This window comes from Tamandua tetradactyla, chromosome 9 (genome assembly GCF_023851605.1).
Source record: "Tamandua tetradactyla isolate mTamTet1 chromosome 9, mTamTet1.pri, whole genome shotgun sequence".
Taxonomy (NCBI): Eukaryota; Metazoa; Chordata; class Mammalia; order Pilosa; family Myrmecophagidae; genus Tamandua; species Tamandua tetradactyla.
This window is the reverse complement of record NC_135335.1, coordinates 104,899,188-104,920,023: the sequence shown is the minus strand read 5'-3', so window position 1 is coordinate 104,920,023 and position 20,836 is coordinate 104,899,188.

Sequence of the window (20,836 nt, the reverse complement as noted above, 5' to 3'; positions counted from 1 at the left end):
TATATTTAATAAATTTAAGTGAACACCAAGCCAGATTTCTCCTTTTCTAACCATTTTTCCCTTTGGCTTTCTTTATGTTGACCCAACATTTTTCAGGCCCATAACTGTACCTTATGCAGAAACATGTCCACATTTGTCATATGGTTTTGGATCTATTGTTCTGACTAGCAGAAGGCTGGTATGCGGTTTGTGCTCTGGCAGGTCAAGTAGAAAATCAAATGCCATTAGGGGCTTCAGCTTTGAAAATAACAACTGACCCGAAGTGGAAAATAAAAAGACAAATTGATGAGAATTTCTAGTCAAAGTTAACAGCAGACACTTCCCCACCCCACCTGATTTACTCATTACTCCTTCTATTGAATCCCGGGTTGCTGGAGGTGATGACAGTGGTGTCTGTGCCTCTCAGAGTGCACTTACTCTTTAACAAGTTCTCCACCAGGGAACCACTGCCTCTCCCATGACTATTAGTCCCCTGGAAATTGGGTACAAATTGCCGTCTATATGTAAATTTTCCAGGGAGAAGGTCTTCTGGGTTTCATCACATTTTTAAAAGAGTAATCAATATGAGCAATGTTTTGCTCAATTAGCTTGTTAATGTAGAGATAACAGGGAGGTGAAAAAGGATGGCAGCATAATTTAACACAGTTCTAAGTCAATCTGGTTTTTTTCTGAAGATTTTAGTAGCCTCCAATGGCTAGTGGCCGAGCTTTTACCAGGTGGATGTTCCAGTAAGAACAAACCTCAGATGGAATTCTGCTATGCATTCAAATGTGTTAACAAGCAGGCATTGAGGGTGCTAATAAGATATACAGTCTGCCACAAAGAAATGACAATGGAGAGAAATCATTGAGAAACTAATTGAACTGGGAGTGCTGGGAGGGCTTGTGGCAGTCTTTCTCTCAGTGTCTGCACTGTGAATGCATACTCACCCCTAACCATTTACTACATAAAAAAGAAGGGGACAATCACTCCAATAGCAAAACATGTTGTTTTATTCCTGCAACTTTGCCAATAAAAAATTTGTAAGCCACATATTATTGAATAATGTAACTTGACCCCATATTAGCTCATACACACTGATAAAATTTAAAAGTCAGGACAATGTTGAATATAGCAGAGATGAAAAGAGGGATAGGTGACAGATATATTAAGATGGAAGAATTTCACTAAGATAATAATCAGATTATATTTACAGAACACTTTTAAAAGGAAGACACCTATATTTTAATTTTTCTATTACAATTACAGCATATATCAAACAAAGCTAATAAGACAAATGGGCAAAACAGAGCAAAGAATGCTTTAGAGTTGATACTGTAAACATTTTGATTATGGTGGATAGCTTTATAACAGGGAAATGAACTAATGAAGTATGGCTAGCTCATGATAGAATTAATACAAAGAGAAAGAGTCCATCAACCTGGGGTTTAAGGACAAAAGGTTTGTAAAAACTGGAAGCACAATTTAGTAATGAATTTCTCACTGAGATACTTATCATTTGCAGTGGATGGAGACTCTTGCAAAGTTAAAGTTAATTCATCTTTGGACCATTTCAAAAAGTCACTTTCTAAAACTTGGCCCCAAGGTTCTATTTAAGTTTTCAAATTTAATTTTAAGAAAAGTGCCATTGAGCAATGAAATCATATCTCTTTTTACATTATAGAAAAAGGTCGTTTGGACATGATGGACCTTATAAAGAGTTGAAAAGGCATAGGGCATGCTCACAGGGAGAACTGAAAGGGTAATTCTCTAGGGTGTGGCTCAATAGAAGCCACACCCTAGAAGTGTGGTTAACAACTCTTCCAAGACATTATTGCTCATACAATCTCTTGTGCTCCAGACTGTTACAGGATCTGCATGCTGCCATATTAGTCTCTTAGGACTGTTGTAACTGGGTGGCTTAAAACAAAAGAAATTTATTCTCACTTTGGGAGGCTAGAAGTCCAAAAATCAAGGTGTTGTCAGGGCACTGCTCTCTCTGAAAGCCCCAGGAGAGGATATTTCCTTGCTTCTCTCCAGCTTCTGGTGGTTACTGGTAATCTTTGACATCCCTTGGCTTGTGGCAGCATAACCCCAACCTCTGCCTCTGTCTTCATGTGACTGTCTTTCCTTCATGACTTGGTGTCTCTTCTCCTCTTCTAACAAGAACACCAGTCATATTCTATTAAGGGCCCACACTACCTAAGTATAACATTTTAGCTTTAATTACTTCTGCAACGACCCTATTTCCAAATGCCACATTGTGAGGCAAAGGGTTTAGGACTTCCAATATATCTTTTGTGGGGACACAATTCAATCCATAACAGCTACTCAGACTCTAAGCCGAAACAGAATTCCAAGGATGAAGAGACTTTGTGGGGTCAAGTTCAGGGAGACTGAGTTGATGACCCTAATGAGAATTAAGATCCTTCCCAGATCTCTTGGCCACCCTCTGTGTCTATACCACCAGGGGTATCTACACTTTGGACATCTTGTATATTTATGGTTGGTCTACATGTTCTTGAGAAAGTAACACTTAATTGCACCCATTATGAAAGCATAGAAACCACAAACTTAATAGTAAAGTTTCCATTTTCTACACTTATGTGAATTTGAGCAAGTACAGTGACTCTGAAAACTAAAAACACTCTACTTGTTCCCAACTTAACTTCTCTGTGAGCAATGAAGAAAAATGTTCCCTCTTTAAGTCTGTGACCTTAAAAATAACTAGATTCTGAGCTCAAAAATTTTCATAAAATATTTATAGCATTAAAACAGAATTAAACAGTTGGCATAGCAGGGGAAATTTTAAATATTATGTTCTTTTACCTCTCATCTTTTGGATCCAGTGACAGAAAATTACATGCATATGACCTATGTAGCTATATGTCCATATACAGATTAGATATTGTGTGTAATGAATTAGATGTATTAAAGGAGAATAATACTGAATTGTAATCAATTTGAACAAACAAGAAAATCATTGTTCTAGGAATACATGCTTCCTTAGAAAACATTAAAAAGTATTCTTTTTTAATAAATAAGCTAACAGTGTTGTAAACTTAGGGACCCTGGACAAACTCAAACTTCAGAACTCATTGAAAATGGATCTTTTATGTTCAACTGGAGAAGAATGTTTTGTTTATAATATAATGTAGTAAGGCCATGATCAATTTATTCTCTCTTACCAGTTATTTTCTCTCCCAACTGTCCTAATTTTGAAACTCATAAATATTTTAAGAGCAGGGTTAAACATCTGTTTCTTATTCATTTACATTTTCTTGTTGTTGTGATGTTTAATATGAACTCTTAGAAGTTCCAGAAACTTTTATGAAGGATATTAAGGTTTGATTATTTTTTCTGTGAATAGGGGTGGGATGGGTTACCCAGAACAAAAATAATTCATATCTACAAATCTTCTAGTTTCATTTTAAATTCCAACTCAAAAAATTTAAGTCAATTTTGAGAGTTGGCACAATGCATCTTTCCAGCATTGCCTTCAAGGACTTCAAGATGGTCTGTTTTCCAGTCCATGGTTACATTGTGTGGTATGGTTTGCTTTGATGTGAAGATGTGTGTGCCACGGAACCTTGTGATTTCATTGCATAGTGGTACTTCTCTTAAAATTAGTTTGAAAACCAAAATACCATCTTGGAGCTAGGTTTTAGAAAATGACTTCTTGAAGTGCTCCAGAGATACATTAACCTTAACTTTGCAAAGTCTAATTGTTACTTGTTCTCACAGTTTTAATCATGGAGAATTGATTCAAGGACTCTAATGGTGACCCAAAAAAAACCTGAGAATTTCATTCTTGTTCCTCCTGCAGGCAAAGCAGAAAAAATTGTAGGATTAAGTTACCAAAGGCAAACATGTTATCAGTCACTTTAGTCATTTCTTAGGCTGATTTCTTTATCTCTTTGTCCCTTCTCTCCACACGCCAGCAAATGATTTAGATGAGTTATAGGACTTTGTGTCATATTTCTCATTTACCACCTTTTAAATTGTCACACTGCTTGCATGTCAGTAAAGTTTGAAGAATGAAGTTTGTAAAGTTTGAAGAATGAAGAGACAAATGAGTATTAATTTTCTGAAAATAGGTGGATGTGACCTCAAAAGTAGAACTTGCTGCATTGCATCAAGATTTCTGCTCACGTTTCATCTTTGGGTTCAATCTTCTCCAATTAATGTAACAATTCCTGGATATTCCTTGACTTGCACATCTCTTGTGTACATGCATCTCTTATGTATAGTCTGTCTAGAATCTAAAGGGATTTGAAGCATGAATGCAGGTTGGCAAACTATAATAACATAATAGTGACTAATTACAGAATGCCTGCTTTATGGCAGAAACTGTCTAAGAGGTTTTTTGTTTTGTTTTGTTTTGTTTTTGCATGGGCAGGCACCAGGAATCAAACCTGGGTCTCTGGCATGGGAGGCAGGAACTCTGCCTGCTGAGCCACCATGCCCCACCCCAAGAGTTTTATATGTACTAATTTATATAATCTTTACAACAGTTCCATGAAAATTATACTGATTTTTCTGATGAATAAACTAGAGCCCAGAGGAGTTAAATGACTTGCCCAAAGTCACATACCCAGCAAAAGTAGAACTGGGAATTGAATCTGAGCAAACTTTCTCAAGACTTTTTGCACTTGTCCTCTTACCATGCTGCCTCTCAATGGCTACAGAAGAGATATTTATGGAAGGAGGAGTTAGCTTTGTGAAATAAAGAGAATTCAGTTTCCTAGAATACCTGGGGTGGGTGGGAAGAGGCAGAAAGATTTCCTGTAATCTTTAACTATAGTGTACTCGTTCAGCAGAAATTATTCCAGACAGACAGGGCTAGAGAGTGTCAAGTCACTCAAAAACTAAATAAAACTTAAAGTTTCAATCTTGGATATTGTACCAGCTAGGGTTTTCTAGAGAAACAGAATCAGCAGGAGGTATCTATAAATATAAAATTTATAAAAGTGTCTCACATAACTGTGGAGATGTAGAGTCCAAGGTCTGTAGAGCAAGTCACAAGCTGACAGCTCCGATGCAGTTCCTCAACAAACTCTCAGGAGAGGCTGGCTGGCTGAAGCAAAAAGAGTATTGTCTCTTCTGAATCCTCCTTAAAAGACTTCTAGTGATTAGATTAAATGTCACTCATTGCAGAAGATACTCTCCTTAGCTGATTGCAATCAGCTGTGGATGTAGCCAATGTAGTCATGATTTAAGTCCATGAAATGTCCTCATACCAACAGATAGGTCAGCGCTTGCCTGACCAGGCAACCAGGCACCACCACCTGGTCAAGTTGACACATGAACCTGACCATGACAGATATCATCACACAAATATTACAAAAATACTTAGAAAACACAAAACCAGGTTTTACAAACCAAAGTATGTGATAACCCCAAATAGTAGCAAGGAGATGATAAAGGAGTCTTTGCCATGAAGGTCGTCATGCCGTAAAGTGAAAACTCCTCAATAGAAGCCTGGGAGAATTATAACCGCAATTCCAATCAATAGGACTACTTGAGCTATGAAGTCATTGAACTATGCTTATTGTAGGAAAAAAGGGAATTGGGTTTTTGTTTTTAATTGAGCTGCTATGTTAGCATAATAAAGAACAACCTCAATTTTGGGGAAATGTCATGAGAATTTCCATGAAGGTATACATGCACCTTCCATCTCCAGGCTGAAAGGGATTTCCTCTTCATGGAATAGAGCCACATCTGTTCTTGCTCGTTCTCTCCATCAATCCCTAGGAAGAGAATGACACAGAGGGAAATGAATCATGCCTCAAATAGCCATGTTTGCCTCATCTAAAATAAGCTTCTCTGCCAGCGTTTCTAGAAATATTCTGACCATACTTGGCTTTGTTTTTCGATGCATCCAGTGAAAGCAAAGGAAATGTCCTAGCACAGGCTTTCAGGCAAAGGTGCAGGGCCCAAGGGCCACATTTGCTTATTCTGTGGCCAAATGATTTGGCATCTCGGAAGTCCAAAAATCCCCACCTACTTTTCCTGTTTGCAGTTGGCAGCACACATCACCACACCCACTTCCCCAGGGGAACACCTACAAGGTTGAACACTTAACTTTCTTTGGCTCACTTCACCCTCCTGGGGTGAAGCACCCTATGAATTTCAAAGGCCAAAAAGCACTAGTTCACAGACCTTTTGAAGCAGTTACTACACACCAATCTGGACCATGCTCTCAGTTAGTGAATTTAATCAAGACCACATCCACTGCAGTGAGTTTGACTCCTGTGACCTAATGCTCGGAAAACTGACAACCCCCTGGTAATATAGCATAGAACCATTATGCCACTCCTCCCAGCTTGAAAGGTATGAATCTAAACTCACAAACAAATATTCTAGTAGCACTCATACACCATGTATTGCTTTTAAGATTACTCATGTGGACAATTGTACATGCAAAGAGGCATTTGATAAAATTTGGAATATTTTGTCTGATGCTTTGATGTAATTTCCACACAAAGCTGCACTATTCTTGTAAAAGAAAATCATGGATCTTACAACTTCCTCAAGACAAGACTCAAGGACAGTGAAGCCAGTAGTAGGGATACAAGATACCACATATCCAAAGGACAGAAGCCATACCTTAACCTTCTTTATGTTAAAACTTGTTCTTTTTAAAATAAATGGATTCATGCCTCACCTTCACTTGCATGATTATTAAATTACGTTGGCAAAAATATTTAGAAAAGTTAATAAAATAATTTCTTATTTGAGGATACGGAGGGGAAAAAAGAACAAAGATACTTATTATAATAGACAAGCAAGGAAATAGAGCATTGTGGCACACGGGAGACACTCAGTAAATGCCTAGTGAATGGATGATTGGATGGATAAATGAATGAAAAGTGTTGCAGCATTCTCAGTGAGATGTGGTATCAACTTCACAGAGAACAGGTACTGCTTTCCTGAAAGAGACAACCTTGAGTAAGTAACTTGTGGAGCAGATGGTTCAAAGTGAGATCAAAAGGAACCATTTTCAACATAGAAGAAAGCCATTATATGCCAACATTTCATAACTTTTGAACAAGCATAATATTGTCCACCAGCCATAGCTCTCCTCTTTAGCACTATTAATTGATTAAGCTACTGTTTCTTTTTAAATTATGGCCCTTCATTTAGCTTCCTGACCACCAAATAGAGAAAAATGCTGCACAAAGTGAATTTTAAATTTAAATGTTTTAAAATGTAATTTTTAACTTTAACAACTTTCATTTTAACTTTAAAAACTTTAATATCACTGCTTATTTATCCTCCTTAAGTATGGACCCCACTTTCAATCACATTGGTGTCCTCACATTTTTACAGTCTGTGATGTTGAGAGGGCAAGAAGGAAAGTGGGAGGAAAGCATGGGGTTTGAAGTGAAACTGCTGTTAATACACCTCTGAAAGTTACATCTGAGCTTCTTCCCTGGTCCTCATCTATTAAATGGGAATAAGACTTCAGAAAGTTATTGGGATCAATGAGTTCACAGGAACCACACACAGGGAAGGCAGTCAATCAGATGAGTTACCGCCATATTGTTTTTCCTTCTAGATACATGCCAACAGCTCATCTAGGGTTGGAATGAAGAACTATCAGGCCACCAAAGAAGCCCAGTCAAATCATTTATTTTTTTCATTTGTTTTAATAGAAATTATAGTTAAGGATCAAATTAGGTCTTCTTGAAGCCCTCACCCCCCAAAATATTATGCTGATTTGATGTAACTTATAAACAAGTTTCTGGATTCTGTTAATTCCCCCTTTGCTTGGCAACACAAAAAGAATTAAGTAGTAATTTCATATTTACTTCTTAGGAAAATTAAATACAGGCACAGAAAGGTATTCATGCAAAGTCTTCACGTGTGTACTTACAGCACCAGAGATATTTCCCAGTTTCCAATATTCACTGGGATTTTTTACTTCAGCCATGCTTTCAATTTTCAGAGTTCTTTGGAGAGATGTTGGGGTGATGAGTGATGTGGATGTGTGGGTACGTGCCAAAGGAGAGAAGGAGAATCTTTGTGCATCTTAAACTCGATGAGTAGGGAAGGGGTAGGGGCGTAGGAGGCCCCTCCTCAAAAATGTCCCTTAACGGTACACAATCAAGGGAAGATTTATATTTTGTAAGCTTCTCTTTACATATAAAATATAAACACTTCTTTGGCTTTTTTTTACTTTAGCACAGACAAGTTTAAATTATATCTTTCCAGACCCTTCATTTTACTTGTGAGGAAATTTTGAGGTTTTGAGAAGTAGAAGGGCTTGCCTATGCCACCTATCTGATTAGTGGGAAGACGTTGTCCTAGAATTTAGGTCCCTTAATTGCCAATCCAGTGCATGGCCTGGACTTCCTTTCCGCAGGATTAATCTGACTGAGCTGTAGGAGTAATTTGAGATGGTGACTCCTGAATCTCAAATTCAGACAGATTAATGTGGTAATGAGCATTTAAGAAATGATCACATGCAATCCAGTTGCAAGGCCACCAATGGCTTCTATGTTGCTAAATAAATGGTCAGTTCTCCATATTCATCTTAATTGAATGTTCAGCAACATTTGAACTAATTAATCACTTATCTTGATCTCAGCACACCACACTCTCTTGGCTTAACCTGATATTGTCTGCTTCTTTTTGGTCTTTTTCTTTTTTTTGCTGACTTCTCTGTTTCCTCAGTTCCAAATGTTGGTATTCTCAGAGCTTGGTCCTTCCTTCATATCTATCTACACTCATTCCCTAGATGATCTCATCCAATCCCATCAACAGCTGTGTGTTAATAACTTTCAAATGTATGCCTCAGCACCAATCTCTCCCTTAAACTTAAGGCTCCTAAATAACTGCTCATTGGACATTTCTACTTAGATATCTGTTAGGCATATCAGAGTTAAATGTCCAAAACAGAACTCTTGGGCTCTTCCTCTTTCAGTAGCCCCTATTTCAGGAAATAGCGAGACATTTTCTTAGTAGCTCAGATTAAAAAATTATGATTGTCCTTCATTAATTCTCATTGGCTTTACCTACCCCAACCCCCTACCCCCAAATATCCTGAATCTGACATCATCTTACAAGCTCGACCATCACAAACATAGACTAAGCTGCCATCATCTCTCCCTTGGAATAGAAAAATTTCATCTCTCTCATTCACCATGGTTTATTCTCCATACAGCAAAGTGGTTCTTCAAAATAGAACCAGGTTCATTTCACATCTCCACTCAAAACTAAACTCTCTAATAGCTCCCTGTCACTCCTAGGAGAAAAACAAACAAAACAAAAGCAAAATTCTTACCACAACCTACAAGGTCCTATGTTATCAAGATCTTGGTTCTTTCCTGGAGCTCATGACTTGTCACTGTCGTCCTCATCCACTGAAATCCATCCAGGTATGTTCTTGCCTCAACTTTAAGAAACTTCATTTAAAATAATAGAATGACAGTTCAAACAGGTGGAAGGGAAAGTTGAGAAACCAAGGAAATAATATTGCCCTTGAAGTTAAATGCTAATATCAATAGATCTTAAGATAGATACACACAGTCTTATAAACAAGAATGAAGCTAAACTGAAACCAAACTGACTTCAATAGAATTGATGACTAATTGGATGTGTGAGAAAAAGGAAGGGAAGCCCAAATGTGATTCTCAGATTTTTCATGTTATTACTTAGGAAGGTGGTCATATTCAATTTATGGGCTTGGGATCAACTAGGCTAGTCAGGAGCTAAGAATGCCTACCAAATCCCCAATACAAGGAATAATAAAAGTGTTGCATATAAGAGAACATGGAGAACTAGTAATCTGTTTACAGACAGATCAGCAACTTTCAGCATTAAGACCGCAAGTTGCCTTCACTCATATTACAATATCTGAATAGCATTCTTTAAAATCTCAAAAAAAATTGGTTTCAGTTTTGTTGGCACCAATTAAACTAAACTGCATTTTAAAACGTAACAATAAATGTAAGGAGATTCCAGCTCAGTTTTTTTGCTTTGTTTAGTTTTCCCATTAAACAGATACAGTTGAACATCTTTTGCTGTTTGTTTAACTCTTAATGAGGGATGGGGTTTGGTTAATACTTAAATTAGCCACCTTTCTATCCTGTGCCATGGATGTGATTGAGCAATGCCTGAAACCTAAGTGTTAATTAAACCTAAAGTTGCCTTTTGTTCTAGTTTCCCCGGCTACTCAAGCAAATACTGTGAAATGGACTGACTTAGCTAATGGGAATTTATTCACTTACAGTTTTGAGCATAGGAAAAAGTCCAAATCAAGATGTTGTCGAGATGATGCTTTCTGCCTCAAAGACTTTGGAATTCTGGGGCTGGCTTCTGGTGATCCCTGGCTCTTAACTTGTCACACGGCAGGGCACATGGCTGTTGTCACCTGGCCTCTCCCTTCTCTTCCAGGTTGGGTTCCATTGATATTCAGCATCTTGCTGTTCCCTCTGCTTTCCCTCTGTCTGAATCTCAAGGCGCTCATCAAGGACACCAGTAACAGAATTAAGACCCATCCTGATTGGGCTGAACCACCCCTTAACTAAAGTAACCTCATCAATAGGTCCTACTTTAAATGGGTTCACACCCTCAGAAATGGATTAGGTTTAAGAGCATGTTTCCCTGGGGTACAAACAGCTTCAAATCACCACACACAGGTTCTTAGAATTAAAGCATAGACATCCTGGGGGATGGGGAGCACATTTCTCTGTCTACTATAGCATCTAAGTGTGTTACACCATTTGTTGAAAACATGGTCTTTTCTTCATTGAGTTGTCTTTGTATCTTTGCCAAAAATCAATTGACTTTATTTCCATGGGCTTAGTGTGGTTTTAATTTGCATTTTCCCGATAGCCAGTGAGGTTAAAGTACTTTTTCACATGTTTATTGACCAGGCAGATATCTTCTGTAGTGAAATACCTGTTCAAGTCTTGTATTCCCATTATTTTTACTTGCCTTTTACTTATTGATTTTAGGAGTTCTTTATTTATACACTTCTCCTTTTTTAGATATGTGTATTAAAATATTTTCTCCTAGTCTGTGGCTTGCCCTTTCACTTTCATAGTGTTGTCTTCTAATGAGCAGAAGTTTTTAATTTTGAAGAAGTCCTGTCATTATTTTTTTTATGTGTTTAGTAGTGGTTTTGTGTGTGTGTGTGTGTGTGTGTGTGTATGTGTCCTGTTTAAGAAATCTCTGCCCTTCCCAAGTACTTGAGGACATTTTCCTATATTTTCTTCTAGAGTAGCAATGACCAATAGAAAAATAATTTGAGCCTAAAACATATGCTAATTCTACTATTAACATATGTTAATTATGCACATTAAACAAAAATAGAAATGAACGGATGAAATTAATTTTAAGAATGTATTTTATTTATGCCAAAATATATAAAATATTATAATTTCAGAAATGCAATCAATATGAACATTACTTATGATGTAGTTTACATCTTTTTTTTTGTACTGTCTTTGAAAACTGTCTTTGAAAATCTATATTTTATACTTTATGGCACATTTCAAGTGGACTAGGAAGATTTCAAGTGTTAGGTGGCCTGGTGCTGGAAGCTCGGCTCTTCCAGCCTTTAAAGTCAGGTCTATGAGCCATCTTAAAATAAGCTTTGTGTATGCAGTGAAGTAGAAGTCAAAGTTTTTTTTTAATATAGAGATTCAATTGCTCCACCACCATTTATTGAAAAGACTTTTTTTATTGAATTGCACCAGCCCTTTTTGTGAAAATCAGGTAATTGTATATGCTCTTTTTTCTGTTTTGTTTCTTTGATCAATTTATCCATCCTTATACCAATATCACATCATCTTTAATTACTGTAAATTATATTAAGTCTTAAAAAATCTGGTAATGTAAATTCCCTGATTTCATTCTTCTTCAAGTTTACCTTGGCTGGCCTATTTCTTTTGCATTTTCATATATACTTCAAAATCAGTTTGTCAACTTAAAAAGTTCGTCAGATTTAGATTGGCAGGGAATGTTGTGTTTTGAATTCTGATCATCAGCAATTCATTATTGTTGTGTTTAGCATCATTATCAGTTTGGAACGCAGATTCACTTATTTAACTCCAAATGACTAAAGACTAAGGAAGTAGCTACTATAGAAAGAAGGGAACGATTTATACATATTCCACCATTAAAAAAAAAAGCATGTAGTTATAGGAATAAAAGCCTTTTTTTATGACTTATCTTAGCAAATCATGTTCTTTTGACCTGTATTTCCACACAAAAAATAAACACATGAAGATGACCAGGACCACACCAAGCAAGAAAGAGGATAGAGAAAGCAGTCAAAGGAAAGATAATGGATGCCATATTGCATACACCTTCTAAAATAGTCTTTTGTGTGTGTGTGCTGTTTGGTGGGGTCACATTTCATTCTTTTTTTCCATGTGAGTATCCCATTATTGCAGCACTATTTGTTGAATTTTGGTTTGCTTGTTTTTGTTGGTTTCGCTTGTTTGTTTGTTTGGGAAGCACAAGGACCAGGAATGGAACCCGTGTCTCCTGCATGGCAGGTGAGAATTCTACCAGTGAACTCACCTTTGCACTCCCACCAAAATAGCTTTTAAGAGACTTTCTTAAGTTTTTAAAATTGTAGAACCGCAAAGATAATTTTCTATAAGAAATTAAAATAAACATTCCTTCCAAATTTTATATACCTTGACTATCACTTTAATTCATTTTTTACTACCATAAACTTTAAGTTTTTACAGGTGAATGACATGAACCATAAGTAAACTACTAATTTATTGTCACAAAAATAAGTCAAAGAATTGAGAATATAGGATAATAAATCACTACAATAAAAGCTAGTTTATTCCCCATTCTGTCAGCTAGCACTCTTTAATTCATTAATATTCCCACATATTTACAGATAGTGATAATTCAAGATTGCCATATTGATCCTGAGGGATTAAAGGATTTATTCATGTTCATATTCATTCATTAACTTTATACTTATTGTCTCCCAAGGATCAAGCACTTTGCTTGAATGATTTTCTTTTGAGAAATTGGATAACGGAGAAAGATTCCCATCAATTTAATGTTAAGTTATATTTGAATTTATTCTCCCGGAAATTTGACAATCCAGGTAGGATGTTATATTTTAATTCTATGTTACCTAGATTCCTCAAATACCCCCTTGGGTAAGATTATACCCTGGAACAATTTTTCTCTTTGGGGCAGAAGGATTTGCTTAAAAAATCATAGGGACTTTTACTTGACAGCTTTAGAAGGCAGGAGTTGAGAAGGAAAGGAGAGAAATCATTTTTCCATCTGCTTTCCTGTTCTGACTTAGGTCTTATTATGAAGGCCAGGCCTGAAAGCCATCCTGGAAGGAAATGCAATTCTTCGAGGCAGTGATTCTTTAACTTTATATATCTAAAAATCACCAGTAGATGTTCTTTTAAAAGCCTATTCCCTGTCTCACTCCTAGAAATTCTGACTCACAAGTCTGGGGTAAGGCCTAAGAATCTGTGGGACCGTTCGAGTGTGATAAGGTCCCTCTTATCATGGAGTTTACTTCTAGGTGGGGCGCCAAGGCAAAGAGAGGTAAAGGGTGTTGGGCACCCCTCTCATTGAGGTGCCCACACCTCATCAGGCTCTGTGTTTGGGACTCTCATTCACAAAGAGTTGGTTACCAAATAGAAGTAGCAGGGTGTGTCTAGAACCAAGGAGCTGGGACAGACAGTGAGAGCTGAATTCCCAGAAAGGAGTGGCAGTGACCTGAATGGGGCAGAGACAGTAAGAGGAGACTTCTTGTGCAAGGTGGGTTTGGAATGGACTCCAGAGTTACTGTAGGCTATGAATGAGCATTACTAAATGATGAACTATTGAATCCATTTTTCCAACACAATTCTGCTTCTCTTCTCCTCTCTCTTTTCTCCACCATTTCCTTCCCCAGCAGGGGAGCACTCAGGAGTGACCCTGTATCCCAACACTGCTGGAGATTTAAAGTAGTTTAGGAATTTTTGCTGTAAATGTTGAGCCAGTAGGGGAGCTAGGTAACTATCTCAGGTATGTCAAATGACTATGAAAATCATTCTGACATTTAGTCATTTGTCTAAAGTTTGATGTGGCTGTATTAGTCAAGGCTTTCTAGAAAACAGAACCAAGAGGAGATATCCATAAATATGAGACTTATAATGGTGTCTCACACCACTGTGGGAATGGAAGAGTCCAAAATCTGTAGGGCAGGCTGTGCAGTTGGCAGCTCCAATGAAGGGTCTGCATGGACTCCGCAGGAGAGGCTCACTGACTGAAGAAGCAGTGAAAAGGTCTCTCTTCTCCCCTAAAAAGTCTTAAGTTGAATGGATTATCTCATTGGTGGGAGATGCACCTTAGTTGATTACAGATTTAATCAGCCACAGATTTAGTCAACTAACTGATGATTTAATACACCAGCCTTCCAGTTATCATTCACCCATGAAGTATCCTTACAGCAACAGTTAGGCCAGTGCTTGCCTGACCAGACCACTGGGCATCATCACTTGGCCAAGTTGACACCAGAACCTCACCATCACATTGCTGTTTATAGCTCTTGTTTTGCTGATCTGCAGTATAGGAAGGGCCACATCATAGAAAATGTTGTTTTGTGTCCATGGACCTACCGATTTTGAAAGAGGATGCATGGTAGGATAGGAGAAGTGTGTGCTCTTTTTCTCAGGTTTCAAGAACATAAGTGGCCAATATTCTTCCAAATAGATACAGTCTTGGCCTCAGGAATACAGAGCAACAAGAATTCTTTCTGCCTAATTTGGTCCTTGATTGCAAAAGTGAGATAATGCTAAAATAAATGAAATAAAATGGGCTCGAGAAAAACTTCAACAATTCACATTAGGAGATGAGTGAAATAGCCAAGCAAAGCAGAAAACATGGACAAAAAAGTAAACATTTCATTGATATAAGCCAGTCATATCTCTCTTGATTTGCTCATGAAACTGCTCCCAGGTAAATGTGTTTATCCTGTTTTCATTTAAATAATAATAAATAACAGGTATCTATGGAGCATTTATCATCTCTAACCTATTTCAGGAACACCATGACTCAGTTACCTTTAGGTTAATATGAAATTGCTTTTCAGCAATACCTGAAACCACCACCTAAACAACAGTTCTGTGGCATATGAGGAGATAATATCATCCAACCAAAACTGCTGGTGTATTTTAAAGAGACCAGAAGTAATCAACTCATTGGCATTTTGTCAAGGTTGTTAATATTCATATCCTTCAGTAAGCCAGACATTTACCTCCTTTTCTCCCTCCTATAAACAGTAGTAACAGGAACATGTTTAATGTCTTATCCAGCTTCAGAATGAAATCAAAGCTTATTGCTAGAGTCGAAACTTGATGAGTCGGGGTAATTCCTAGAACATGAGAGGTCCACATGTGGGAGGTATTTCTTTTAAAATCTCTTCAGAACTCATTGTAGGAATCAGAAATGAGATATAGTTATATAAGAAGTAAATTAAATTAAGTATGACTGACAATTCAATGTCACATTTCCCTGCAATCTCTGCCATATGGTGGATCTCAAATGACACTGAGAAGCATAGCAAGTAGTGATGGATAAAGATGGATAATGAGCTATCCCTGTCGTCCTCAGGTGTTAGTTTAAAATTTATATACAGTATAAAGCATAGTACAATTTACAGAAAAGTAGAATTAAGTATCATCAAAAATGTTAGACATGTCAATGAGCTTTGCATCCATTACTCAAACCTTCCATGGATCTCACTTGTCTCTGCTATAAAGTGGAGACTGCTCTGCAGTGTCCTTCATGCTTAACAGAGGGGTCCTGAAACAGAATTCTTCTTAGGTACTCCCTATTTATAGGATTATTATTACCTTGAATAGGTAACAATACAGCTGACAAGTAGTAATCTCAGAAATTTTCGACAGGGAAAAAATTAGTTAATCCAACATCTGTTCAATCTGATACTCAATTTTTATGTTGCACATGTGAAATGCAGGGAAGGAGACCCTAGCTTTTAAATCCTTTAACTGTTTCTTATAAAGAGAAGAATGTGTGTCTACCTGGGACACTTTGGCTGCTATGTGATTCAGAGAATTTTTTAAAAGCTCTGTCATATTAAGTTCTTGCTCTGAGATGAGAATTAGACTCCACTCCTGGGTGACATGTATATGTTAGGATTTAGGCATTAGGATTCCTTCAATTTTAACGGAATTGATTCAATGGCGTAAAAATATTTCCTATTTCAAAATAAAACTGTGAATAAATAAGCTTTACTAAATATGTTACATTATCAATCCTTACAGGGACATTTCTATGTGATAACAACAAACAATTGGAAACTTACTTTTTAAAACAGACCATTTACAATAGTATGACAAATAGCAAATTCTAAGTTATAAATTAAACAAAAGATTATTAATTTTGTGCCTTTTTTCCCTAGCACAGGCATTCAAAACTATAACCTATCTCTTTAATTACTGTTCAGCCATATCCCATGAATTTGAGATTTACTTTTAATTATCATTCATTTCAAAATATTTAAAAATTTTCCCTTGTGATCTTTTTTATTTGACCCATGGGTTATTTAGAAGCATGCTGTTTAATTTCTAAATACTTGAGTATTTTCTAAATATCTTCTTGCTATAACCTTCTAATTTAATTCCACTGTGGTGAGAGAACATACAATGTGATATTTTAGTCTTTCAAACTTTATGCAGTTTTATTTTTAGGCCAAGCGTATGGTATGGCTCGGTAAATTTTCTTTGTGTGCTTAAAAAAATGTTTATTCACCAGTTGTTGGGTGTAGTATTCTGTAAATATCAATAGGACGGTTAGTTGATGTTCAAGTTTTCTCAATTCTTACTGATATTTTTGTCTGCTCTTCTATTAATTACTGAGATATTGATTTGAAAATATCTAACTATAATTTTGGATTTGCCTATTTATCTCTTTATTTCTGTAAGATTATTTTCATATTTTTCAAGTTCCATTTTTAGAAACATACATTTAGGACTGCTGTGCTTCCTGATGAATTGGCCTTTTTCCTATGCTTTTTTATCCCAAATGTTAGCATGGAGCATATTTTCACCTTTTTATTTAGGTATGACCTATTTTTCCTTTTACATTTGAATTCTGTTTTCCTAGAGAGTGCATTCTTGGATTTTTCTTTTTATTCCATCTAAAAATCTCTTCCTTGTAATTTTAATTATTCATATGGGTTAATCTACATATATCATTTAACTATTTTGATACCATTTGTTCCATTCGTTATTTTGTGGTTGTTCTGTTACCCTTTTCCTTTTCTTTCTTAGTCCTATATGTTGAAGTTTCCATTTGTTATTATTTCCCTTCAGCCTGAGAACTCCCTTTAGCATTTTTGCAACAGCCTTATGGCAATAAATTCTCTCTGCTTTTGTTTTCTGAAAATTTATATACTGAACCCAAATTTTTGAGTTTTGGAGGACAGTTTGCTGGATATTTAATTCTTGTTAGACAACGTTTCTTAAACACTTCAAAGAAGTTGTTCCATTGTCTCTCTCCCTCTTATCCACCCATCTATCTATCTATCTATCTATCTATCTATCTATCTATCTATCTATCTATCTATCCATCCATCCATCCATCCATCTATCTATCATCTATCTATCTATCTATCTATCTGTCTGTCTGTCTGTCTGTCTGTCTATCTATCATCTATCTATCTATCTATCTCTTTTCATCATGATGCTTTTAATGTTTACTTTTTCTTTGGGTTTCAGTGGTTTGGCTAGGGTGTTCCAAGGTGTTGTTTTGTTTATATTTATACTCTTGGAATTGCTGAGGTTCTTGGATTTATATGTTTTTAACCAAAATTTAGGAAATTGGGGATTGTTTCTTTAAATATTTAAATGATTTCTTTAAACATTTTTCCTGCCCCTTTATTTCCTGTCCTTGAATTTAGTAGGTTAGACTACATGAGACTCTGTTAAGATTACAAACTTTCTCTTGATTTGCCTTCAAGTTTACTAATTCTTTCTTTGCCAGTTCCAATCTGCTGTTAAATTCAACTAGTGAATTCTTATTGCATTTTTAAATTCATGTATTGTATTTTTCAGTTCTGGAATTCCCTTGATCCTCTTTCATAGCTTAAATTTTCTGATGAGATTCTGCATCTATTCTCTTATTATATGCATATTTTTTATGTCCTTGAAAACATCTAAAATAAACATTTGAAAATCCTTGCCTGCTAATTCTAACATCTGGGTGACCTCGGGGTCTGTTTCTATTGATTTCTTTTTTATTCTTGGATATGAATTGCATTTAATGATTTCTTTCCATGCCTTTTCTTTGTGTGTGGTTGTATGCTAGACATTTGTTCCAATCCAGCTTTTGAAGGATTTGGTCAGCACAGCCCTAAGACCAAAGAACACACTAGGCATGAAATCAGACATGAGTTTTATTAGGATTTATGAACAGGAGAAGATCATCTTGATGGCAACCATTCAGGAAGTCAGTGCTCTGCAAAAGTGGGGCCTGGGGGGTGGGGAGTGCAAGGAGCAGTTTATAATGATTTAGGACGAGGACATTCCATAGGGTATGAGAACAGAGTTTCAGCAAAATCTAATGACACTGGGGTTTGGAGATTTGTTATCAACATATCAGGGGAGAGAAGTTTTAATGCTTTACAAGATAAGTGGTTTACAATACCATCTATACATTCTTTTCCTCTCCAAGGAGACTATTGACCTTTAACTTCTGTCCATGTCATGTAGGCAGCTACATGCAGCATCTTACTCTCTCTGTGGAGGGGGAGTCCAGGCTCTGGGTCTCTACAGCAGTTAAATGATACATTGTACAGAATCTATTTTATGTTGTTTTTATTTTAAAAGAGTGCTTATTTTTGTTCTGACAAGCAGTTAAAATACCTTCAGCCTTAATCTTGTCTGGTTTATCTTTTGTTTATTGATTTGTTTAGGGTAGGTCCTAGGGCTTGGTCCTTACTCCAGGGTATTTTCTAATTTCTTAGTTCTGGGGTACAAACTGAATGCTTGAGGGAATTAGTAAGGTCTTTTATTTTTTGCTGTACTGGAAATCCCAGGACTTCATATCCTCTTGCACCTCCATTCAGCTCCCAGCCATGATGCAGCCACATCTGCTAAACCTCAGAGTCTTACCCTGTTCACACCAGCCAATGCTGTGTGGGAAACCTCAAACAGAATTTGTGGTATCCACTCTGTACAACAACATTATGTTCAGTACCTGTTGGGAAAATACTTTTGGGTTGCCTCTCTGCACAGCTTCCTCATTTCCAGTACCTTGCCCCTCAATTTCCTATCAGTTCAGCTTCCCTACTGTCCAACACTTGCCTCTGAAGTTCACTGAGACCTTCACAGTCTGCTTGATCTTCACCTCCCAGCACCATGGTTGGAAAATTTCCTAGACAGAGAGTTAGGGTATATGGGGGCACCACCTCATTTGTTTTCCTTTCCTTCAAGATCACAGAACTGTTCTATTATCCAATGCCTGAAAACGGTTAGCTCATACAATGTGCCCAGCTAATTTGTTGTTTATATTGGAAGGGATGGTTCTATACCAGTAAATCTGAAATGGCTGGAAGTGGAAATCGACAGTCATTAATTAGAGCTTAGTTTCTAGTTTGATAATACTCTGTCATTTGGAATAAAGCACATATTGTATCTTAGTGGTTCCCTATTACATACATTTTAATTAAAAGTAAAGTAAATTTAAAAAGAATACACCATTTTAAGATTTCCTATCCTATCTGATATTTCCAATTCATTAACAAGTCTCTACTACATTGGAGATAAGGGCTTCTATTACTCTGTTAAATCATTGGTTCACCTATCCTAAGTTAGCATGAATGTAATCCAATTGCTAAAAATCTGGTTGTTATTCAAATATTATAGGTCTCTTTGGAAATCCTTATGAAAAGAATGATTTTGGAAAATAGTCAGTAACAAATATTTACCCTGTGCAAAAACATCGCACTAGAAGCCATGAGTAATGTCATATCGTCACGAAGTTTACCGTGTAATGGGAGAGCCAGGGGATTAGACTGTGCTACATGCTGTACTCCATTTTATATAATATTGTTCATCCAGAAAACACTGTGTTCTTGAGCCTTTAGAATGCTCAAATGTCTTTGAACATGATGCTTGTTCACAGCAGCAGATGAATGTCATTTTTCAGAAAAGGACACAACTTGGAAAGATTATATGAGTTTACATTTTATCAAGCATTCAAATAAAAGAGAACTTGGTAAATTGTGGAGATAATTGGTTTAAATATGGCAGAACAAACAATTATTTGATTTTTAATCTATTCAAATTGCTTAGTTACTAGGCAGAAGTTGGAGAATGGCCCAATAGAAGGAGACAAAACATATTGGAATCTTGGTATTCTGTTCGTTAAATATGATTTGTCTCCTTACTGGATCAAGGTCATTTTCTTAAAAATAGCAAAACCAAACCAAATAAGAGTATAAGGCTTATTAATAAGGGAACAGTCTTTGATCTGCTGTTGGTAGAAATTTCAATTCACTAGGAAAAATACAATATTTAGAACCACAATATATGAAATATCACAGGCAACAGTGTTTGTCCAGAGCCATTGTTTTTATCAAGGATGTGAAAGCCAGGTCACAGAAATTTTCAAAAATGCAACAGAGAATTTATGATAAAGACTCCAAGATTCAGTGATAGCTGTAACCAGCACTGTTGGACACATCTTTTCTCAAGTAGCAAGAGCTCATACAAGGGTGGATTTTCAGGAACAGAACTCAGATATTGAAGGGATTGCAGCAGCAGGTACAAATTTCAAAGTTAAAAATCAAACAAAGACAAGAAAATAATATTATAAGAATTGAGATTCAGCTCACTGCTCCAGC